The 24,797-nt window shown below is 39.2% G+C and overlaps 1 protein-coding gene across 14 annotated transcripts in view; it reads right to left on the minus strand.

The window, feature by feature from the left end:
- Positions 1-24,797, minus strand: part of HUWE1 (HECT, UBA and WWE domain containing E3 ubiquitin protein ligase 1) — a 166,300-nt gene that overhangs the window by 141,375 nt on the left and 128 nt on the right. For 6 of the 14 annotated variants that reach the window (XM_043570281.1, XM_043570280.1, XM_043570278.1 and 3 more), the window contains exons 1-2: positions 22,163-22,402; positions 18,662-18,801 (exon numbers count right to left, since the gene is read on the minus strand). The gene's annotated coding sequence lies outside the window, so the exon portion shown is untranslated. Of the gene's footprint in view, positions 1-13,175; positions 13,310-13,525; positions 13,592-18,661; positions 18,802-21,928; positions 22,093-22,162; positions 22,403-24,504; positions 24,604-24,797 lie in introns of those variants that run through there. The other 8 variants (XM_043570276.1, XM_043570266.1, XM_043570274.1 and 5 more) reach the window with 7 other exon arrangements.

Genomic DNA, 24,797 nt, shown 5'->3' on the forward strand with positions numbered 1-24,797 from the left:
CATGTAGCACATCATCTTCCACATGATAGGTAGACAAATATTTACAGAATGAAGTTCATGAAAGAAGTACACACTGAGAATAAAAATCTGTGATTGTCAGCATATAGACAGTATTTGAAGTCATGGGTCTGGAGATGATGACTTAAAAAGAAGGAAGGAAAGAGGCCCAGAACTAAGTTCCTACTTGATACAACATTGTTTTTTTTTTAATGTTTATTTTGAGAGACAGAGAGAGAGCTCATGTACAAGCAGGGAAGGGGAAAAGCAGAGAGGGAGAGAGAATCCCAAGCAGGCTCCATACTCTCAGTGTGGAGCCTGGCGCGAGGCTCGATCTCACGAATGGCAAGATAATAACCTGAGCCGAGATCAAGAGTCAGACACTTAACTGACTGAGCTACCCAGGCACCCCAATCTACCAGAAAAGGCGAGGTTGGTGAGGTAGAAGCAAAACTAGTTCATTATGCTATCATGAAAGACAAAAGATGGCCAGACTGATCTATTGTGTCCAATGTCGAAATGAGGTATGTCCTGAAAAATGTATGTTGAAATTGGGGGTAGAGATAACTTGACCAACAACAGTTTCAGGGGGATGGTGGGAAGGGAAGCCAGACTGGAGTGAGTCAGGGAACCAATGGAAAGCGAGGCAATATAGATGGAACGTGTAGAAAACTCTTCTGAAAAGGTGGCTGTAAATGCAAGCAGAGAATTATGGGGTCACTGAAAGGTAGAGGGCAAGAGGAGGTAACAGAAAGAAAATCCCTAAGAAAGTTGAGGGTAGGGGACCCTTAAACCTCTATTTCACCTTAACATAATGAACACTTATCTGGATTTTGAAAACACAAGTACTAACGAGAATTATGACAATCCTCTCCCCAATCTCTTAATACTTGACTATCTCTGTATGTGCTTACATTGTACCCTGTACCTATCACGTCCCTATTAATGACAAAATGTTTGCCACAAGGGTGAGGAAGTTTAAAACAAGCATACACACAAAACCCCACAAACCTGGGAGCAAGATAAAAAAAAAAAAAACATTATCAGTGGTTGCCTCTAGGTGGCATGATAACACGGTTTTTATTTATTTATGCTTCACGCTTTCCAGGTCCTTCCAACCTTTCTATAATCATGCATCCATTTATAGTAAGAATTTTCCTTTTGTACAATTTTTCTTAAGGTTGAAAAGAGTGGCCCCTATTCCAAATGGCATGAATCAAATTAAGAACAATATCATCTAAACAAATGCCCTGGAGTGGCTGCTGCCTGCTCTTGGAGCTTCTTTCCTATACACTCTGCTGTTTAATCCTGGAGTTTAGCACACAGCAAGCACTCAATATTTATTGATTTAGTATTGGTAGGTTAAGAAATGGTTCAAACATGTATGGGAGTATGGTTGAATCTGAGTCAGCCTAAAATTCCCCTTGAAATCATGGAAAAGCATTATGGCCGTTTGTAAACAAAAAATGCTTTAGAGAACCCTAACCTCCAATGTACCACAAAGCAAAAGCCTTTGCCTCTAAAAGTCTCTGAAAGAAAATTCAGGTGAGAACTGCCTGGACCATCCATTATCTCAGGAAGCAGTGAAGTGAATCTTGAAATCCAGCCTGCTATACACTGTTTGATTAGGAAGGCACAGAAAGCACATTAACTGATTTCTTAAAGAGGGCACATTTCCATCCAGTCTAGTTTCTGATTATTTATATTAATATCCATCCAACAAATAATCACAGAACCCATGTGTCATCATAATAACATCAGCTAATATTTACTGACCACCTAACTATGCATTATCTCTAATCCTTATATGAAGCTGTAACAACTTGAAGACTGTTCCCAGTTTACTAAGGCCAAGAGTAGCCACATACTCAGTAAGTGGTAGAGCTGGATTAAAACCAAATCTGCTCCACAACTCTACAGTACACAAAATGTCTATATACATAGTCCATCCTGCCAAACCCCTCCTATAGACTCCAATAACCCTATCGTTGGCCATATAAATAAAACATGACCCTGAGGATTGCTAACCTAGATTTTATTGGACACTGATAGTAAAATGTAGTAATAAAGCAACCAAAAAATAGCTTTTATTCACTCAAGACAAATCTGGAAATTACCCTGGTTGATTCTCCTTCAAAATCTGTGAACACTATATACCTCAAGTAAGTGTATATCTTTGCTCTGCAGTATACTCAAAAAAATCTCTTGCAGGGATACCAAGGATGAGGAATCTGAAACCTCCAATACCGACTCTGGAGGTAAGAATGGTGTGTGAGAGGGTCACCTGGGTTGGCTCAGTCAGTGAAGGGTCCGACTTCAGCTCAGGTCATGATCTCATGGTTCGTGGGTTCAAGCCTCGCATTGGGCTCCGTGCTGATAGCTCAGAGCCTAGAGCCTGCTTTGGATTCTGTGTCTCCCTCTCTCTCTGCCCCTTCCCCAATTCATGCTCTGTCTCTCTCAAAAATAAGTAAACATTTTAAAAAATTAAAAAGAAAAGAATGGTGTCTGAGAATGCATCCCCTACATTTGCTCTACCCTACAGCCCTGGGAAGCTGCAGATCTAAGAGTTATCCTTTTGGTCATTACTCCCAATTACTTAATAGAGACAAACTGGCATCAGAAAAATCAGGCAACAAAACAGGGCTCACCAAAGTCACAGATCAGTTTCGCCAGAAGAAAGGAAATGGCAGCATGCCAAGCAGCCCCTTCTTAGCATTCCCAACAATGACCAAAAAAAACCAAAGAGTAATGCCAGCATGAAAATTATGTAAATTAAGGAAGACAGGAAGAGATTCCTTGTCTATCTATGCCTTTTCAACTAGTGCTCTGGAATAATCCTAGTACACTCTCTAAGACTGATCTGTCTCACATCCCCTTCCTTACTTGTGGCTGGATTTGGTGTAAGAGATCAATTGTAACAATAGTTATTTCCTTTTCATCATATCCAATTTCAAAGATGCAAATGCGTTTTCTTTCAGTCTTGCCCACATCTACCGAAAATTAAGACATCAGCCTTTAAACTAATACTCTGTATTCAAACTAATATTAAGAACTTAACCGTAAAAAAAGCGTGCCACTTTCTAATAGGTGAACTTCACCCAGAAGGGCCACAGGCAACATTCAGTTGAGTTCAGAAAAAACATCTGCCAGAAATCAAGCTGCTTAAAAATTATCTTAAAAACAATTTACTTAAAAATTAAATCCAGAGTTCTCAACCCTGGCTGTACAAAATCATCTGAGATTCATTTTAAGAACTAAAAATGTCAGGCCACACAAGTATCTGACTCAGTAAATAGGAGGTGGGAACTTTTTTCTCAAGCTACATAGGTGATCTAGTTGCACAGCCAGATGTAAGAGCTGCTTTGTTAGATAGCATTAATTGTGCTTTGCCTATTTGTAACTCACTTAGGAATTTTCTTTAAAAGAATGGGGTATAAATAAAGCAAGAATAGCCATGTGTTGATAACTGCTGAAGCTGGGTAACAGGTACACCCAGGTTCATTATGTTATTCTCTTTGTACATGTTTGAAAATCTCATAAATTAAATTTAAATTAAGACTTTATCCTGCCAGGTCCCTCCATTCTATCTTCCACATCACTACCAGAGCAATCTCCTCAAACTCAAAATCTACCTACATCATCAAGTGCTAACTCCTTACCTAACCCAGCATCCAAGACCTGGTCCCTGCTCACCTCTCTTACCAGGGCCACAACATTACATATTACTGCCCTTGGCTCCCCAGTGCTTTAACCATGCGAGGCTTTTTATAGTTCCCCTAACATTCAAGACTTTTAATACCTTGATTCAGATTGTGCTTTCTGCTAAAATGGCTGCTCTCTGCATATCCCCTAGAGCTCAGCTTAAATGATACTTCTATGAAGCCTTTTCAGATACCCTCTTCCCCAGAGTAAAATTGATCACTCCCTCCTTTGTGCCCCCACTGTGTACTGCATATATCCTCAATCAACACACCTCTTTATTTACATGTCAGTCTCCCCACTAGGGTAGGTTCTGCATGAGTGGGACTGTGTCTATTTATCTTTACTGTCACCAGAATAGGAACCGTCACTTATTAGAATAATACATGAAGGACTATCCAGTAAATGTTTAAGGAAGCTAAAAATCCAAGTCACACTCTTGGTGAAATTTTCAACTGAGGAAACCAATTTATGATTCATTTATTCTGCATATATTCTATTCAACATATAGGTATGAATGCACTACACACAGGGCATTGCAATAGGTGCTAGGAGATAGCCAGGTGTTCAGAAATGTAAATCAGAGAAAAAGGAAAACTAGAAGCAATGATCACATAAAAGCAACAAAAAGTACATGAAAATGCACAATGAAATTACAACTTCCTGGTGGCCAAAGCAAAGCCAGAAACACAATTACAAGAGAGCAACAGAATACATAAAATAAATCCTTATATAACACCAACCACAATTCTCTTGATTTTTTAAAAATTTGGGTTTTTAGAGATTCACGTTGCGTAAAGCAGAGTACAGCTTCGGCAAAAGTGAAACAATTAGCCCAGTATCACTTTGCAGGCATAGTGCTTTATATCTGGATCAACATATACCACGAAAATATAAAAACAAACAACACAGCAATTTGGACATAATCAAAACATTTCCTCTTGTCCTATACCAAGGGATCCCCACAATAATTCTGACGTTCTATGGAAAGTTTCTGCATATGTTGGTATTTTTCTGAGAACACAGTTTATAGCTTTCACTGGCTTCTTAAAGAGATCTATGACCTGAAACATTAGGAACCATCACCCCACAGAAAAGATCTCCAAGACATAGCTTGCTTAATGACTACATTGTTTTCACTTTCACTTAATGAAACACAGGCATATGTTTTTTGCCTCTAAAGCCACGATAGGCTACTGTCAAATACAAAAAGTACAGGAAACCAAAGAATAGAATTCCAACCCTTTTGCATTATTCAGCTCCAACTGTCTCATATCCCTGGATTTACAAAGAAATATACAGCATCTCTCAAGATTAAACCTCCTCTGTGTAAGAGGGAATTCTGTATTCCTGGATAAAATCCTCTAGTCCCATATCCTGAAGAAAGGTAGAAGAGGCACAAACCTATTAAAAGGCTAGATTAAAAGATGAGATTAGGTGGCTCAGTCAGTTGAGCATCCGACTTTGGCTCAGGTCACGATATCGCAGTTCGTGAGTTTGAGCCCCACGTCGAGCTCTGTGCTGACAGCTCAGAGCCTGGAGCCTGCTTCAGATTCTGTGTCCCCCTCTCTCTCTGCCCCATCCCTGCTTGTGCTGTGTCTCTATCTTTCAAAAATAAATAAACATAAAAAATTAAAAAAATAAAAGGCTAGATTAAGTATATTTCTAAATAAAAGCTAAGTTTAATGCCTAAAAATAGTCTAACAAAAGATGTATCTGTATGGGGAGAGAAGAGACCTCAGTAACATATTTACTTGCTACCGTACATTGTGGATTATTTAAGTTTAAAGGTAGAAATTGAGAAATGCTACTGGAAGAAAAGTCAAAATGAAGTAGAGGACAACAGCACAGTACAAAGGCCTGGGAGTTGAATGGGACTGGGCTTAAATTCCATTTACTAGCTGTATGACCTTCCACAAGTTCCTATACCTCTATGAATGGGTAACCTCTGTAAAATAAACAACATAGTCCATCTCAAAGGACTGTATCTGGCAATGAATAAGCCATATTATTTTTTGCTCTAGTTCTTTTATTTGTATTTAAAAATTTTTTAAATTTTGAGAGAGAGAGCAGGGGAGGGGCAGAGAGAGGAGAGAGAGAATCCCAGGCAGGCTGCACACTGTCAGCACAGTGCCTGATGCAGGGCTCAAACTCATGAAACTGTGAGATCATGACCTGAGCTGAAACCAAGAGTCAGACGCTTAACCAACTGAGCCACCCAGGCGCCCCTGTTCTAGTTCTTGTAGTTCCAGATTAATCTCAGGGCAACAATCTTTTCTTTAATGTTTATTTTTGAGAGAGCAAGCGACAGAGATCAAGCGGGGGAGGGGCAGAGAGAGGGAGACACAAAATCTGAAACAAGCTCCAGGCTCTGAGCTGTCAGCACAGAGCCTGACGCAGGGCTTGAACCCACAAACTGCGAGATAATGACCTGAGCCAAAGCCAGGCACTTAACCAATTAAGCCACCCAGGCGCCCCTAAGGGTAACAATCTTATGACAGATATTACAAACAGAAAGAATCAAAAGCAAGGAAGAGCTGGTCTTTTCAACCTTTCTACATGTTATCTGAATATGAAAGAGAATATTAAGCATATATCAATCTCTAGAATATTAAAGTACTGACATGAACCAAAAAATTAAACTCAACTTTGATGAGACCGAGCAGCTCTGGATCTCGTTCTCAAGTTAGTTATAAGTTCTCCAAAGATTAAACACTCTACTAACTACTGTCTGGGCCATACAACTTAAGAATCAGAGATTTTAAGTTTATCTCAACTATTTTGAGCTGGTTCAAATGAATTTAGAAGGAAGAGAGACCAAGATTCTTTTATATGATTTAAAAGAACAATAATTAGAGCAATTATCAACAGGGCAGCAAACTCCTCTCAGTATAAAATAACTCCAACCTCATAGGATTTTTATGAGGCTGAAATTAGTTCATTGACAAGAAAACTTAAAACAACGCTTTTAGAAAAAAAAATTATATCCCAGCATATAGACAAAACTGGCTGAGTAAATTTAATGGCATGACACACAGACTGGCATACACTCATTTCCAATGTCCTTTAATTAAGCCAAATAATGTGAACAATCTGCTGCTTTAAAACATTTATGTCTATAACACGAAAGATGTTTGCTGAAAATGAATGAATAATATGCAAAGGTACTCTAATTCCCTGCCACCAACTAACTTTGTGACCTTAGGATAATCTGGGCCTCAAACATATAAAATGAAAATAAAGTAATTACAATCTCTTAAAGCATTATTTCCAGTTCAAGACAAATGTTAAATATTAAACATGAACAATTTGAATTATTCTCAAAAACTAAAGACCAAAAAGTAACCAAGCCAGTTTTCTATTTAGCACAAGTTCCAACTTTTATGTTTTAACAAACTACACTTTCCCAAATAATTCAGTTTTAAGCTGAACATATATTCAAAAACCAAATAGTCTTTCCCAAGATAAAATAGGAACTACCCGTTAACCATTTGGACAAAAATAAAAGCACACACCTACTTCACATTATTACTTAAACACAAAAAGCTAAAGATAATGCATGTAAATATTCTTTTAATCTTGGCAAAAAATTTATTTCTAATATACAAAGAACTCCCAAAACACAGTAAGATAATCTGACTGAAAGTAAAAGGGCACAAACTTGGGGCACCTGGGTGGCTCAGTTGGTTAAGCATCTGACTCTTGATTTTGGCTCAGGTCATGATCTCATGGTTCATGGGATGGAGCCCTGCATTAGGCTCTTTGCTGACAGAGTGGAGCCTGCTTGGGATTCTCTCTCCCCTTCTCTGCCCCCCCCCACTTGTACTCTTGCTCTCTCTCAAAATACATAAAACATTAAAATAAGATAAAAAGGGCAAAAACTTGCAATTTACAGAGGATGTAACATTTGCTCATCCTAATCCTTACAAAAATTCTAACCAAAGAAAGAAGGTGCTATTTCTCACTTATCAGACTGGTTAAAATTAAAAATAAAAAGATCAACAGTATCTTGTTTTGGCAGATATATGTGGAGAAAAGGGCACTGAAAGACACTGCTGCTCAGAATGGTAATTCAGTATAGCCTTTCTGGAGGTCATTTTGGCAGTACTGATCAAAAATTTAAATGGTACCACTCTGACCCAGAATGAATTCTACTTCTAAGGCTCAACAGTAGGGAGTGATTAAATTATACTAGATCCATGCTTTGAAATTCAATGCAACCATTAAAAAGAATGGAGTTGAGTTGTATGTTTTGACATAAAAATACACATAGCACATAAATAGATAAGCACAGTATGTAAATGCTAAAAGGTATAAAAGAATATACACCAATTGTCAGAAGATTTTTGAAATGTGGTATGAATAAAACAAGACTATCATTTGGGGAAGGACAGGGACACTAATTTTTAAATAAAATATTTTGTTTGAATCTTTTAACAGTAAACACGTTACTTTTATAATTTAAAACGTTTGAAAAGGGAAAAAAGATGAGCTTAGAAAACATTAATTTGAAAGTTTTACAAATAGGAAATCCAGTCCTATCTACAGGCTTATGGCATCCATAAATATGCATGGTAACACACATAGCCAAATTGAATTGTCCCATGAAAGAGCTCAAAATTGATCCCCGTGTTGAAAAGTAGCCACCGCAGTCAAAAGGACAAAGAAACTGAGCTTTCTTTGCTTTTTCTCATTTACCTTTCTACTTCCCTAAAATTTCCAGATTATGAGGGGTAACTTTCTTATAGGAAGGGGCCACTTATTCTGCACTTCTATGGATGATATCTGCTGGCATATTTAGAAACTGATTCAGTTCAGTTTCAAGAAAAGATAGAGCACAGTGGAAATAGGTTCACCTGGGTTTGACACCCAACTCCACCACTTATCAGCAACATTTGTTATCTTGGACAAATCACTTCCCCTAACCTGAGCCTAAAAAATAAGGAGTATGATGAGGCGCCAGTCAGTTAAGCATCCTACTCTTGGTTTTGGCTCAGATCATGATCTCACGGTTTCATGAGTTCAAGCCCTGCATCAGGCTGTGTGCTGACAATGCAGAGACAGCCTGCTTGGGATTCTGTTTCCCTCTCTCTCTGCCCCTCCCCCACTTGTGCTGTCTCTCTCTCAATATTAAATAAACTTTAAAAAAATGAGTTTGATATGGATAATATCAAATACAGGTTCTTTCTCAGCTCTTCTGTTAGACTACCATTTTTAATTTTTTTTTAACGTTTTATTTATTTTTGAGACAGAGCATAAGCAGGGGAGGGGCAGAGAGAGAGGGAGACACAGAATCCGAAGCAGGCTCCAAGCTCTGAGCTGTCAGCACAGAGCCTGACGTGAGGCTCAAACTCACAAACTGTGAGATCATGACCCGAGCCGAAGTTGGACACTTAACCGACTGAACCACCCAGGCACCCCAGAAGACTACCATTTTAAAGTCACTGGTGGGGCACCTGGGTGGCTCAGTTGGTTAAGCGTCCCGACTTTGGCTCAGGTCATGATCTCACGGTTGTGAGACAGAGCCCTACATCAGGCTCCACACTGAGCACAGTCTGCTTGAGATTCTCTCTCTCTGCCCCTCATCCCCGCTCCCACTCTAAAATTAAAAAATAAAAATATAAAAAACCAAAATGCTCCATGTGAAAGGTTGTCAAGTGATACCTGCATCTCTCCAGACTATACTGCCTCTTAAGGATGGCCTTGCAAAGACAGTTAGGAAATTTGAGGAGCCTGGAAATGGATACCCAGATTAGGTCAAAGGACTGCAAGGTACTCTAGGCTGGAGGAGTCAAGCTAGCCCCCACAAAACATGGCAGTAGGTATAGATTTAAGGAAAGAGCCACCTATAGCAAGGATACTGAATCTATCCGGATTTATGCTCTTCTCTAATACTAATGTATCAGGGCTTACCCTGAGGTGCTGTCATACTCTAAGTCAACATGGATTATATGCTAAACATACCACAGTGAATAATGCAGGATAATATTTCTGAAGGGCAATTTGAGAAGTATCAAAAGTCTTACAGTTTTGCATTCCAGTTCTAGAAATTTCTTAAGGAAATAAACATAATGTCACAAAGACTTCTCATTTGGATGCTCTTGAGTTTCTTTCCTTTACTCAGCACTTATTTACCAAATGGACTACTGTGTGCTAGGAAGCATTGTTAAAGATCATGGAAGACTAGGACTTAAAAAGGTTTGAACATAGGGAGTTGGTTAATAAACTATAAATCATGTACACAATATAATCCAGCCATTAGAAATGTTATAGAAGTATATATTATGACAGAACAGAGATCAATATATTAAGTGGGAACAACAAATTTCAAAACACCATTTCTATATTGGTTTGGGGAACAGCTAAAAAAAAAAAGACAATTTGGGGACAACCAAGGAAATGTAAATATGGACAGGATACTAGATAATATTAACAAAAAGAACGAATTTCCTAGGTGTGATAAATGGCATTGTAGGTCCTGATTAAGACATGCCTGGCAAAGGATTTAAGGATGAAATGTCACTCTAACTTCATATGCTTCAGAAAAATTAAATGCCCATGTGTACATATAAATCAAATATGGCAAATTTTAACAACTGTTGGTGATATAGATGCTCATTGTGCTAGTCTTTCAACATTTTTATGTTTGAAAATTTTCACAATAAAAAGTTGGAGGGAAGGTTATGAATTACATTTTTGCAAAGAATAAATTTTTGAAAAAAAGTGTGCTTGTGCTACTCAAACATAAAGAAAAGCATTGGAAGAATATATTATGTACCAACATACTAATAGTATTCATCTGAATGGCAAGAAATTTCTGTGCTTATCTGTATTATTTCAATAGTAAGCCATGTATACTTCTATAATCATGGGGAACATTACTTAAAGTCAGGAAAGCATTTTCAAACAAGAATTACAATAAAATGAACAAATGACTCAATAACATCCCATTCCCAAAGTACTCTTATTAAAGGGTTTTATAAACTTTTAACAAGTATGCAAACAGTATTACATAAGTAATAGTGTGAACATCACATAGTTTTTAAATTTCTACTTACATGAGTAATTTATACCATTCTCACAATATAATAATTCAAGCAATTCGTGGTAAAGATAGCAGTAGGGAGGGGAATGCTGGGAGAAAGTTCTTAAATATTTCCCCTTATATCAAACCTCCCCATTAAAAGATCTAAAGTAAAAATAAATGTTAAAGATGATCATCAGCTCAGGAGAGGGGGGTAGGGAAAGGGTTTTTGTTATATTATTCTCTGTATTCTTCAGTATATTTTGAATTTCTCAGAAAAAGAAATGCAATAATTACAGAATAATTACAGAAAAAGCTAAAGTTTGCCTTGGCTACTCCTTCCAAATAATCAGTTTACCCTAGTTTTTAAAAAATATATAAATAGCGCCATATAGTACATGCTATCTTGCAACTTGCCAAAATTATCTCCGTATAAATAGCTGTATTAATTTATACCACTTGTGGCAGTATTCTAAGACCATACTCTCACCTGTATTTTTGCCATGACCTGGTAGTATCTAACTATTTTTTGCCAATCTAATGGTTAAAAAGTATCTCATTTTAGTTTGCAATTCTGGTATTTGAGTATCTTTTCTTGTTACCAGACAGTTTTAGTTCCTATTCTGGGTAAAGTCTGTCCCTAATTTTCTGCTCCTCTTACTTTTAAACTGTTACTCTTATTAAGATGGGAACACACCAAACAAAATGTTAATGATGACTGAATATTTTTGTGGGAGTAGGAATCTTTTCCCAAAATAACACATTTCCTAGTTTTTCCTAAATTAATTCAGTAACAGAAAGTAGAAAATGATATAAGTGAATGAAAAAGATCCTTTTAGATGCAAGTACAGTAAAACCTTGGATTTCGAGTAACTTTTTCTGTGAGTGTTCCGCAAGACGAGCACACCTTTCCAATAAATTTTAACTTAATAACAAGCAATGTCTTGCAATGTAAGTGACACCAAATGTCACATGATCCCAACTGAGTCAATGGTTCTTGAAATTCGCTTTGATATATGAGTGCTTTGGATTACAAGCATGTTTCCGGAACAAATTATGCTCACAAACCAACGTTTTACTTAGTACTTTCAGGATACCTATTATAGGAGCACACACCACCCTAGAGGAGCTCATAAAATCCAGCTTAAGGAAATAAACACAACTAAAGCACAACTCTTGTGAAGAAATCAAATAATGGTTGTGGCTACTGATTCATTTGGGATACATTTAACTAACTTCATTTTTGTACAGCATTTCTTTGAGTTCATGATGTACTTTTCACAAATCTTGTTTAACTCGAATAAATTTTTTTGTGACATTTTCTGATGCCCTCCCATAAACTGCTATAGCACATTTTGTTCACTCCTCCTCATTGTAATGATCATTTTGACTGTGATTTACAAGTCTCTCTCCCCTGGTACACCATGCTGCCCTCCCTCCTCCAGTTGCTTGCCTCTATATCCCCAGTATCTAGCATTATTGGGTATGTCCTCAAATATTTGTTGAGTGACTGAGATATCATCACCCTCATTTAAAGGATGAGGAAACTGTTTCAGTGATGAAGTAATTTGCCCCAAGTAACATAGCTATTAAGTATTTATTTTACATAAATTACTATGGCCTTACCTTTGTAGTATACTGTACAATTTAAACATTTGAAATAATACATCATCTCACTTTAATGCTCATAGCAACTTATGAAGCAGGCTTTTTGATTACCATTTCATAATTGAGAATGAAACCTGAGGCACACTCCAATTCTAGTTTATATGAAGCACAGTGGTCTCTTTACATACTTTATAGATCACTAATTGGGTATAGGAGCCAATACCCAATACCTCTAAAAATAGATACCTTTATGCAGCAAACATCTTGCAGAATGATGGGGGAGGGGAGGTAAGAGGAGGGAGAGCACAGAAGACAGTCAAAGCAATAGGATGGAGACTGTAAACCAGTTAAAGGTCCACCTGAAGACTATAAACTGGTATCACAGTGTTAATCACATGTGCCATTTTGAAACCCAAAGGTTTTTCTTGGTATTACCCAGTATTCATAGAAGACAACTGCAGGCTTTCTCACATATCAGCAGTCTCAAAGGCTGGGGATAAAGAGTTAAGGAGAGCTTTAAAATATAATAGGTTATATCATGCATGGACAAAGCAGGGAAAAAATGTTAACATAAAGGAAAAGGCTAAGGACCTTTAAACATCATCCCAGTCCTTAAATGAACTGAGTTTCTTCAGTGAAGAGAACAACTACCATTCATTTTATGTCCCTAGATCCTTGTACTTAAAAACACTCAGTAAATGCTTACTGAACTAAAAAGAGGTTAAGACATGAAGAAAAAACATACATTAATTTAAAAAACAATGGCTTCCAATTTACTGAACACTTACTATATGCCATGTGCTGTACTTCAGAGAATATATAAAATGTTAAAAGGGATAATATTTACCTCTTTTCTAATCTGTGTATGGTGCTACTGAAGTATGTTAACAGTGGTGATACTGATGACCATTACGAAGACTCATTATGGGTTACTAAGGTTACAGCAGAATCATGAACAGAACAAAGTTGAGCCACAGGGGGCTGTGTAGATATAGGGAGATAAAGACAACCAATGTATTATTACACATCACCACAGAACTGGATAAGACCCTTCAGAGGATATGAATGTGATTCCTAATGCGTGGCAAAGTGAAAAAACTACTCTGGTTAACACCCAGTTATCACTGGCCAGAGTCAGCCCCAAAATGACCAAAGAACAACCCTTTCCTCCCCACCACTGATGATCCCAACACAGACCTGAAGGGTCCAGACAGGCTTTGCTAACTGGCCATCACTTCACCACCGTGACTGCCCATCTCTGAGCTGTTGGAGGGGTTAAGTGAAATAGTATGTTAAAGAAATAACCATCTACTGACCACATAGAGTGTACTAACAACTTACATTTTCCCATTTAAGCCCAATAACCCCACAAATAATGTATTTCCCCCAGATGAGGCAACAGATACGTTAATGTGTCCAACATGACAAAACTAATATGTGGCCAGAAAAAATTTTTTAATTCATCATTAATCCTATCCTTCTCCTACAAACTGTATCACTGAGTAACCTTATAATTATTCCACTTAATATATGAAAACAAAATGACAGAGTTAGAACATCAGCATTTTGACATTCCCAATGACTAATGTTCAGAAATCGCTGTTAATATAAAAAAAAAAACACAAGACATCATTACAACTTAATGAATGCTGTGAACACACCACCAATATTCTTGCCAAAGGGAATGAACCTAAATTTATAAAATCCTCTGAATCCACTGTCAATTTGCATGAAATACAGAGGACAGAGGAATATGTAAGAACTGTACTGAGTAGGCAATAAGCAAAATCCAGTCTGTGGGAAACTCCACAGGTCAAATGGCCTGAGTTCTTCAACAGATATAGCATAAGGAAAAGAAAGAAAGGGAAGTTACAAGTATTTAAAATACATCAAGTTTTAAATAAATGGACAAAGCAAATTAACTGTCCAGGGATATACACTTGGATAATAAAGACAGAACAGAATGCAAGTGATTACTATAAACTCAGAACAGTAGATACTTTCCAGAGAGATACTTTCTGGATTCTGTGGTTGGGATGGGCAGGTGGATGGACTTAACAGGGTAACAGGCAAGGTTCTATTTCTTGAGTTATGGTTACAAAAGTGTTTGCCCTAAAATAATTTATTACACTATAAATTTGTTTTGGGGTGGTTTTTCCTATTTGTATATTATTAGTTACAATAAAAGAAAAACACTTTAATCACATTAATGCTGCTTACATATGATATGATTCTATTTCTATGATATGCCTAGACTAGGAAAATTATAGAAACATAAAATAATGAGTGGTGGTACTGGGTTTCCTCTAGGGATTAAAATGTTTTAAAATTGGTGTGTAGTGGCTCTACAACCATGAAAACACTGAAGACCACCGTACGCTTTAAATGGGCAAGTTGTATGGGATGGGAATTATGTCTCAACAAAACTGTTTTAAAAAAAAGTCTAAGACACCCCAGTTAAGCCAAGACACACTTTTAAAATAAAGACTGGGATAGAGCCCAAAAATTTCCATTTCTGACAAGCTCCCAGATGTTGCTGCTGTTGCACACATTTTGAATGACCACATTTTGAGAACCACTGCAACAGAGGATTTTAAAAACGCTTCCAGCTCAAAGCAGTACTAAACAGCACTGGAAAGTAAAGTGTTTTACTCAGGGACTGAGAAATCAGTCCAGAAAAAAGTTAGCACTATGCCAAGCATTGTTCTATTCCCTTGATTCCATGACCATAAACATCAGCAACTCCTGGGAACTTGCTGGAAATGCAAAGTCTCAGGCCCCTCCCAGACCTACAGGATCAGAACCTCTGGAGTTGGAGCCCAGCCATCTACTTCAGCAAGCCCTCTAGGTGAATCTGATGTTCCCTGAAGTTTCAAAACTACTATTCTAAGCATTTTAAATGCATTAACTCAGCTAAACTTTTCCAAAACCTTATGAAATAGGTAACATTATCAGCATTTTACAGATTAAGAACTGGGGCACAGAGGTTAAATAATTTGCACAAGGGGCGCCTGGGTGGCTCAGTCGGTTGGGCGTCCGACTTCGGCTCAGGTCAGGATCTCGCGGTCCGTGAGTTCGAGCCCCACGTCGGGCTCTGTGCTGACAGCTCAGAGCCTGGAGCCTGTTTCAGATTCTGTGTCTCCCTCTCTCTCTGACCTTCCCCTATTCATGCTCTGTCTCTCTCTGTCTCAAAAATGAATAAACCTTAAAAAAAAATAAAAAAAATAATTTGCACAAGATGACAACTAGTAAAAAATGGAGCCAGAACTTGAACCCAGGGAGTCTGGCTCCAAAGTCCATGTTTTTAATCACTATGCTGAAAGATCTTTCCACCTATAAGAACTCAATTGGCAGAATGCAATAATAAAGAATTAGCAGATAAAAAAAATGCAAAGACCAGGAGAAATACACTTCACTATAAAGACAGGTGAATAAGAAAATCATCAGGCAAATAATGTTATCATTAAAAAAGCAATCTTCCAAAAGCATTCCAGAACATAAGCAGCCACCAAATGTTAATATATCCCAGTATTTCCAAAGCAATTATCTCTGATATCTAATTATAAGGACTTAAAATCTGGGTTATGCTAAAGATGGTACATAAATTCATGGCAGTATGTTCACATTTACCAATCTTTAAAATCTAAATGATTATACTAAAAGATCATTCCAGAGTAATTTGAACCTCCCTACTCCTTGTCCCTTTTAGTCACTATACAATCAGAATCTAGGGTTGGAAAAAGAACTTTCACACTTCTCGAGTCCAATGCGTAACCCAGACTGAATCCATGTATAATACCAATTTCCATTCAATATTCATAAGAAGCTAAAAGAAATTCCAACTTTTGTAAAATCACATTCTGGGATCAATCCATGTCACCACTGTAATTTTTAAAGCCAAACAATTAAAAACTTTTTAAGGGAACTAAAATGTGAAAATGCTCAGTATTAACAGTCCAAATGAAACCCAGAGTTGTTCTCCTCATAGAGAGCCACTCTTTCACTACTTGAAAACATTTCTATAACCAGAAGACCAAGCTGATCAACAAGTACATCAAGTTTTAGGAACTCAACCCCTATGACACATCAAATGAGAAGGCTTCCAAAGAATCTTCAGAGCTGAATTATCCCTGACATTAACATATAAACATCTGGTAACCAGTCATTGATGAAACAAGTTGGAGAACAATACAGCAAACACCCAGAGCCCAAGTACTTTGACTATCAACCTTATAGATGGTGAGATCATTGTAAAGCAGCTTAATATGGTTACAGCTACACATGAGATTTTAACAACTTAATCTAACTGCAGGAAAGGTAACATGGAACATGAAGGGCAAATATTTTCAAAGCAACCAAGTTTGGCATTTCAATACTCTGAACCCATGGTTGAAAACACGCAACGAAAGAGAAAAAACCAACAGCTCTTCCATTAAAGACTTGTAGCTGTTAAGAACTCTGGAAACAATTCAAACATTGCAATGCCTACTGTGTAAAGTTCTGTTCCAAAAATCTAGTTATCCCAGTTTCAAAACTCTGGATTAGAAGGTTTAAGTGACCTTGTTCAAACTTCCTAGTAACTACAGAAAACTCAAGACAGGAGTAAATACCTAACCACTACATCCAACATGCTCAAAATTTTTTGGCCAAATAAATGGACTTCGCTGTAATTCCCAAGAAATTACCTCTTTACGTGGTCACTTTTCAACTAGTGATCTGATTTCTCCATTAATGAACGAAGAACTGAAAAGCCTGAACTCCTGATCCGTAGCACTGGTGATTCAAAATCATATTTCATCTAAGTACCTCAAAAACTTTCATTCATGACCTCTATCCTCTCTGCCTCTACAACTTGGAATGACTCTCATTTCAAAAGTAGGCACAAGTGGCCTTGTTCTGCCCACATTTGTGCTTAAGTCAAAGGCTGGCTGGAGCCTTTATGTGCCAACTTCCATTCCCAGGTTTGACCATGGAAGGGACATACAGTAGATCCCAAGATAACCAATTCTGCACAAGGAGAGAAATGAACAGTTTAAACGACTTTATGCTGTAGAACATTATTTCCAAAAGAAATAAAATGAAAAATAACAACAGAAAAACCATGGTTGTATATTAATAGCTGAAAATCAAGAGGAAAGTGAAAGTTCTCAGAAATTGTTTAGTATTGCCATTTCAAAAACTTTATTCTAGCCAGAAGAACTCACCACTAAGTCTTAATAGCTTAGAAGTTATGAGTCAGAGCAGCTGAGATACCAACATCAAAAGAATAAAAAGCAACATTTTAAGATAGTATGAAAATAACTAAGCCACCTAGGAAATTGAAACCATGAAAAATCCCAAAGGCACAGTCAGGTCATTATCTAGAAAACATTAGCTTCTTCCATAAGGAGGCCTACTTTTCATGTGGAACAGCAAGCAGGGCCAAGACATGGAACTGAGATCAGGTATCAATTAAATCAGACTCTACCACAGTAAGGGGAATCCATGACTAGTTATTTCAGGATAGTGCCTAGGCCAGCACTATCAACTCCAACTGGGATACAGGAGATTACTGCCATTGTCCCATTATAATGGGGGTCCTCCAAGGTCTTTAACTTAGTAAGAATGAGCTAGATACCACTGCTGGGATGTAATCACCAAATGTGAGGGAAACTGCAGAACAATTTCTTCAACACATAAATCAGAAAAAGAGAGAGGGAACCTGCAGATTAAAACAGATTTAAGAAATAAACATCAATCCACCTTTGTGACAAATGGACTTTCTTTGGACCCTAATACAAACTAAAATTTGAACATTAGTTTCATATTTGATATCTTCAAAAATCATTGTTAATGTTTTGAGTTGTGATAATGGTTTTGAGATTATGTTTAAAGAGCCCTTTTCTTTTAGAGATACAAATATTTTACAAATAAAAATATGACAGCAGGGGTTTATTTCAAAATAATGGGTGGGGATAGTAGGTAGAAGTACAGATGAAGAAGAACCGCTACAAGTTGGCAACTGTTAAGCTGGTTATGGGTACACAGGGGGATTATTACACTATCCAGTTTCTGTATGTTTGATATTTTTCATAACTCTTTGAGAAATAACTAATTAGACATAGTATCTTGTAATTTTATTTTCTGAATGGTGCTTAGGGTGATTTAAAAATCATGTGCACACAGAATTCATTTAAACAATAACATGATATGCAACCAATGCCACATCAGATCCAAATAATGAAAAAAACCAAAGTAGCTCAATTACAAAATGGAAATACATACACTCCCCACCACTACCTCCATTCCAGGAAGTAAAATACAAATACTACCCAAAGATCTACAAAAACTAACCTAAAATCACAGCCAATCATACTCATCCTGGTGGGAAATCCCAACACTTCTACAGCCTCCTGAACCTTCCTGACCAAGTTGGTCTTGGTCTGCTGGTTCCTCTGGAGTGCTAACCCACTCAGATCAGACTACTGGAGGACCTACAAAAAAAAAAAAGGGTGGGGAGAGAGAGATACACATTTATTAGGGTGTGGGGGAGTTAACCATTATATAAATGTTCAAACATACTCAATTATTATTTAAGTAATAGCCCTCACATATCAATTTGCATTTTTAAGGACCTGCTTTAGACAGTAATAAGAATTCAAAACCAAAAGCCAAGCCAATTCTTCCATTCTGACATTCAGACAACACCCCCTGAAAATTCAACTCAGTCCTCAACCCAAACGAAATTATAGGGGACAGTAATTACTTTATAGAAAACTTTATATACTCACTGTAAACTGATACTAAGGCAATGTTAAATTTATTTTTTTGTGTGTGAAAAGAACCACACACTACTTTACAACTTCACACATCTTTTTGGGCATACTGGGAGACAATTGATAAACACCTGGGAAACTCAGGTTGAACTGTGCCACTGAACCTTACACAAAGCTTTTAACTGGTATTGCCACTCCTTCCTCACTTCTCTGAGATCTACCTAGAATAAATTAAACCTTTTAGGTCACACCTAGATTATCATTCCCAGATTTATTCTAGTTCTGAACAAGAATCAAATTGAGGTTTAGTTAATTTCTGATTCATTACTTGACCCACTGTACAAAAAACACCAAGGCAATATCACAAAACAGAAAGTGATCTCCTGTCCTCCAATGAATAGGGGGAAAACTCTATTACCTCCAAAGCACTTTAAACTGAACAAAGCAAGCCCGAAAGCTCAAAACTAGTGCCCACGTAGTTAATTACCAGATGGTTACCTATGGTATCTTTACTCCTAGGTAAACTTTTCACATCATCATATTCCTATTTCAAACCTCATCACCCGGCCAAGGTAATAGGTAAAAGTGTTGAGTTTAATATTGGTCTAATCAAAATATTAACAGTAGGAAAAACTACCTTCAAATTGAATACATTCACTTCTATTTAATAAGAATGCTAGAAAATATAACACGGTAAAATACAACAAGAAGTAGTATATTAAAAAAACTAGCAGTAACTCACTATGGGAAAGTATCTTGGTATTCCAAACAACTTTCCTAAATTCTCTCAGATAGGAATTGCCTTGTGCAGGTAAAGCCAAATAGCAGATCCCCACACTAATCTGAGGAACCAAAGAAAGGAGGTGGGAGAAAAGCAGTATGAACACTTGAAAACTAACTGGCAGAAATTCCCTTGCTTACTGTGTAAAGCATGGTAACAAATTTCATCTTTGGGCGAACAACAGGACAGACTCTCTTTGAAGCAGTGGAAGGGAGTAGGCAAGGGATGAGGCATCCCTTCTAAAAGGCAAACACCTGGATGTGGTTCTTGACAGGATTCTCATGGCCAGTGGTCATTTCAAGATAGTGATTTTGCACTAAAATTCCTAGACTAGTAGGTTAACACAGGTGGGAATTCCAATCAAACATCATGAACCAAAGGAGATAAAATAGTGTGATCCAAAAGGAGGAAAAAACTACAAAAACGATAGGACAAGCCTAGAAATATACTAAAAACTTAGAGGAATAAAAATCTCTTCTTTCTCAGGTCATAAAACTACCCTATGACACAGATACATCTTCCAATCTATTCTTACACCAATAAAAACTAACTACAATTTATTGTGTGTCTATCATAAGCCAGACACTTTACAAACTAATTCTAGCACCTATAAAGCGCTACTATCCCTATTACACGGATGAAAAAACTGAGAATCTGAAGTCATATGCCCAAGGTCACAAACTCCCATGTGAATCCAAAGCATACAGTTATTTCCACCATACCAGTGCCTCCCTTGACTGGAGAATGTTGGTGTCTCCTCAATCTATGCAAGGCTAAGGGAGCCTAAGAGAAAACAATGGTGAATATGTAATCTATAAAGAAAACAAATGATAGGGAATTGTCTACAGTAATGGTGGAATGGGGGAAAAGCAAAGAAAAAAGTAGAACAGGGCAATGATTGAGGGTCAGAGGATAATCAAAGCTATTTTATTTTCTAGCACATGGAGGAGGGGAAAATGTAGTGGAGCCTGACAGGAGGGTATCTTCTCTCTAAGGGATGGAAGTCCTGAAAAAAGAACACGGGGAGGGGTATAAAAGAATTGAGAAGCATGTTAGGAGGTGATCAGAAGCAAAGATAGAGGTGCACAGACCAAGAGGACTCAGGAACTCAGAGGAAGGCAGGGAAAAGGGGCAGTTCCCAAGCTTGCAAAGAAAGACTGCAGGGGATAGAGAAGGACAAAAAGTTGGTTTATTGGAGGATTATCCTCCACAGCTTTTCCTTTAGGGTTCTGGCGGGAGGCCGGGGGTGTCGGGGAGTGTAATGAGGAAGGAAAGGCTAACAGCCCCAAGAACAGATGATCTGCAATCATCCAACCACCAATCCATTCATTGTTCCATCTAAGAATTAAAAGTGGTCGAGCAGCCTGCAAAGTTGCAGAAATCAGTGTCGTGTACTCGAATCAGGGTCATACAAATCTGAAGACCTGAGGAAACGGAAGGCTACTGTACAGTTCCATCCACAAAGATGGAGTAAATGCAAGAAAGGGGAAAGGCTCTACTCAACGCTTGCGTCAAGAGGACCAATGGAAGAGGGAGACAGGACAGGTTAGAGAACTTGGCTAAGCTTTTCCTTAATAGGGCTGGGGTGGGGGTGACAGGGAAAAGCTCCTCTTAAATACAATCCTCAAATATCCATGTGGATGAGGACAGAATTAGGGGAAAAGGAGGAGGAGTACGTCAGAGACACCAAAACTAGACCCCTAAATCTTAGTTCAAACACCAAGGCAGTTGGGGAAGTAGAACCCACCTCAACTCAAGAAAAACCAGGAGATTCATCTGGGCCGCTGAAGGGGCGGAGAACAGAGGCAGGCCCGAAAAAAGGTAGTGGAAAGGGAACCAGCCGTCGTAGGTTGGTCCCCTTCCCCCCACCGCCCAATCTAACCCCCAACCCCAGTCCCTAACTAACTCCAGGTCTCCCGCCCCCCACCCTTCCCAACCCGCCCACTGCAGTGGCGACAACCGATTGGTGGGGCAAAGGCGGGCCCACACGCGACTGAGGCCCGGGAAATGGTGTCGCCTCAACCGAACAGAGACGGCGTGGTTTTCGCCTCAGGTTTGGCTTACCGGCACCTCACTGTTTCCCCAACCTTCACCTCCTTAACGTCGGGTGCCTGAGAAGCGTCATAAACGCGGACAGCCAACACTTCAGTCTCGGGTCCTGGCCGGACAGACATCATCTCCCGCCGCCATCTTAACAGCAAGCGGACCGACCCTAGTCACTGCCCCCCTCCCCCAAGCTACCTCCGCCACCGCCAACGGATCCCACGAGGACGTAACCCCGCTCGCGCGAGAACTCACCGGATAAGAACAGCACGAGCCGAAGACGCTACCGCCGCCTCCGCGGCTGCTGCAGTCCGTACGCTAACCGCGGCCGCCTCCGCGCGATCCCGCGAGAACCTCCTACCGGACGGGAAAAGCCTGAGCCCAGCCCTTCCCAGACCCCTCCTCCCACCAAAGCCGAAGTCTTTACGGTTCCGCTCTCACCCTACGCGAAGCGAAGAGCAAATGACGCACAACCTCACTAAGCACCGAGGGGCGGAGCCAATCTGCCGCTGCCGCCGGCTCCCGCATGCGCCGAGAGAACTATCGCGATATTACGTTTTAGTTTCTGCGAGACCTTCGAATTCACTGCAGGATGCCGCCCGCGCCTCGCCTTTAGGAAACACGAGATCTCGCGAGACCTAATGCACGCTCCTAAAAAGGAGAGAGGCGGAGCTTCACGAAAATGACTGGGAGTTTTTTCGGGGGGAAGGGAGGAACCTCCCGTCCTGCAGGGATCTCGCCTACCACGAGGTTTCCGACCCACTGCGGAGCTGGCTGCCAAACCTCGCGATGACACAGCTCAGCGCCAAATCTCGGCCATGTCCTGAAAACTGCCTCCGCCCCCGATCTAAGGTGTCTAGAGCCTAGTGCTTAAGGAAAATTTAAAAAGTCAACCTGTTTATTCTCACGCTCCCGGACAGAGCTGTACCAATTAACCAAACTGCGTCCTGGAAGAGGAGCAATGGGTCCCCTATTGTTACCTGCCTCCAGTAGTCACATATTATCCTGGACTAACACATGAAAGACGTTCAGTCTCACAATAAGCTCACAAATGCAAATGAAAACAATGACATAACATTTTTTGCCCATTAGATCGGGGGAAAAAATTTTAAGACCTAATAACCACACTCCTTCCATCGCCGCACTGCAGGCTAACCTGAATCCATCTTAATGTAACGAAAGGCTCATATCTTTAGTTCTAGCTCTAAAGCCACTAATTTTTAACTCCTGACGCTTTACCTTGGCATAACCAAAAGATCCAATAAAGTGGTTTTCTCCAAACAAAGGAGTCTGCCCTCAAAGGAAAATTCAAGCGGGGGATGGGGGGTGCGTGCTTGCAGTTTTTAATATGGCAGTTTTTCCACGTCTAGCCAACAATGTTTCTCCAATAAATCTTGGATCCAATCTGGCTCCATTTGTGGGCTTTTCTATTCTAATGCATTGTTCTGTCCATTCTAATTTAAATACTGTTCCTTTAGAGTACATTTTAATAGCTGGTAGTACAAATACCCCCATCTTTACTTATCTTTTAAAATATTTTCTCGGTTTTTCTTAGCCATCTTTTTTTCTGGATGAACTTTAGAATCATATTAAGTTCCAAAAACTTGGCATATTTATTGAAATTCCATCAATTGTATAACTCAACATAGGAAAAATTACCATCACTACAAAATTGAGCCTTCCTACCGAGAAGCATGGTATCCCTTCTCCATGTATGCAAACGTTCTTTTATTATATACCTCAATAAAGTTTTGTAGTTTACTTCTAGGTATTTTTTTCGTTTTTCTTGCTACTACGAATGGGGTTTTTAATATTAAATTTTCGAAATGCTTATTGCTTATAGATATTTTATATTTGCCTACTTACTTTTATAATCGGGCAAATAAAAAATATGTTCAATTTCACTGGTAATCGGAGAAATGCAAATGAAAACAATGACATACCATTTTTTGCGCTTCAAATTGGCCCAAATTACAAAAATTGATAATAATTCATGTTGGCACAACTGTGGAAAAATGGGCAATATTGCACAACATTGAAAGAGTGTAAATCAGTATAGCCTTTTGGTAAGGCAATTTGGACAAATCTATCAAAATTCAAAATGCATATACACTGAGTAGCGATTACTCTTCTAAGAATTTCTCCTACGGAAATACTCATACATGTGCATGAAACGTATATATACAAACCCATTCATTATAGCATTGCTTGTAATAGCCCCCTTCCCCCCGCCAAAGGAAAACCAGCTAATGTACACCAATCGGGAAATGGTTAAATAAACTGTAGTACAATCATACAATGCAGCTGTTTATAAATGAGATAAATTTAGAGTCCCTGATATATGAAGATCTACAAGATATATTAAGTTTTTAAAAAGCAATTAACCGAAACGAATGTTTTTGCGTGTGTGTGTGTAGTACCATTTAAATACCAAAACATACATATACAACGCCTAGTAGTTACCCGCGAAGCCTGCCTATCGGCCCCTCACCTTCCCCCTCCTCTGAGGCCGCCTTCCGAGAACCCGTGAGATAAACGCTGAAGGCCTGGCCTCTACTCCCTCTCTAGGGCCACTTGGCCACAGCTAATGCCGGTACCTCGCATCCCCACTGTCAGCCGCTCTCCCGCTGCGCTGCCTGCCGCTGCCCCGCTGCCCCAGAAGATGCCGCTAGCTTTGGGCTGGCGCTTGCCAAGGCCTGGGGGAGGGGAGAGAAGGCGGGGTTGAGGGAGGGCTGGGGCAGGCCGCCGGGCCCCTTCACCAGCCTCCCCTGCTGGCTCCCCAAGGCCGCCACCTCCGCGACTCTGCGCAGGGTCCCGTGGGAACAACCCTCCGCGAGGAGCCGAGGACGGCCTCGCGAGCAAAGGCCGCCCCCCCCGACCCGGGGAAAAG

This window comes from Prionailurus bengalensis, chromosome X (assembly GCF_016509475.1).
Source record: "Prionailurus bengalensis isolate Pbe53 chromosome X, Fcat_Pben_1.1_paternal_pri, whole genome shotgun sequence".
Lineage (NCBI taxonomy): Eukaryota > Metazoa > Chordata > Mammalia > Carnivora > Felidae > Prionailurus > Prionailurus bengalensis.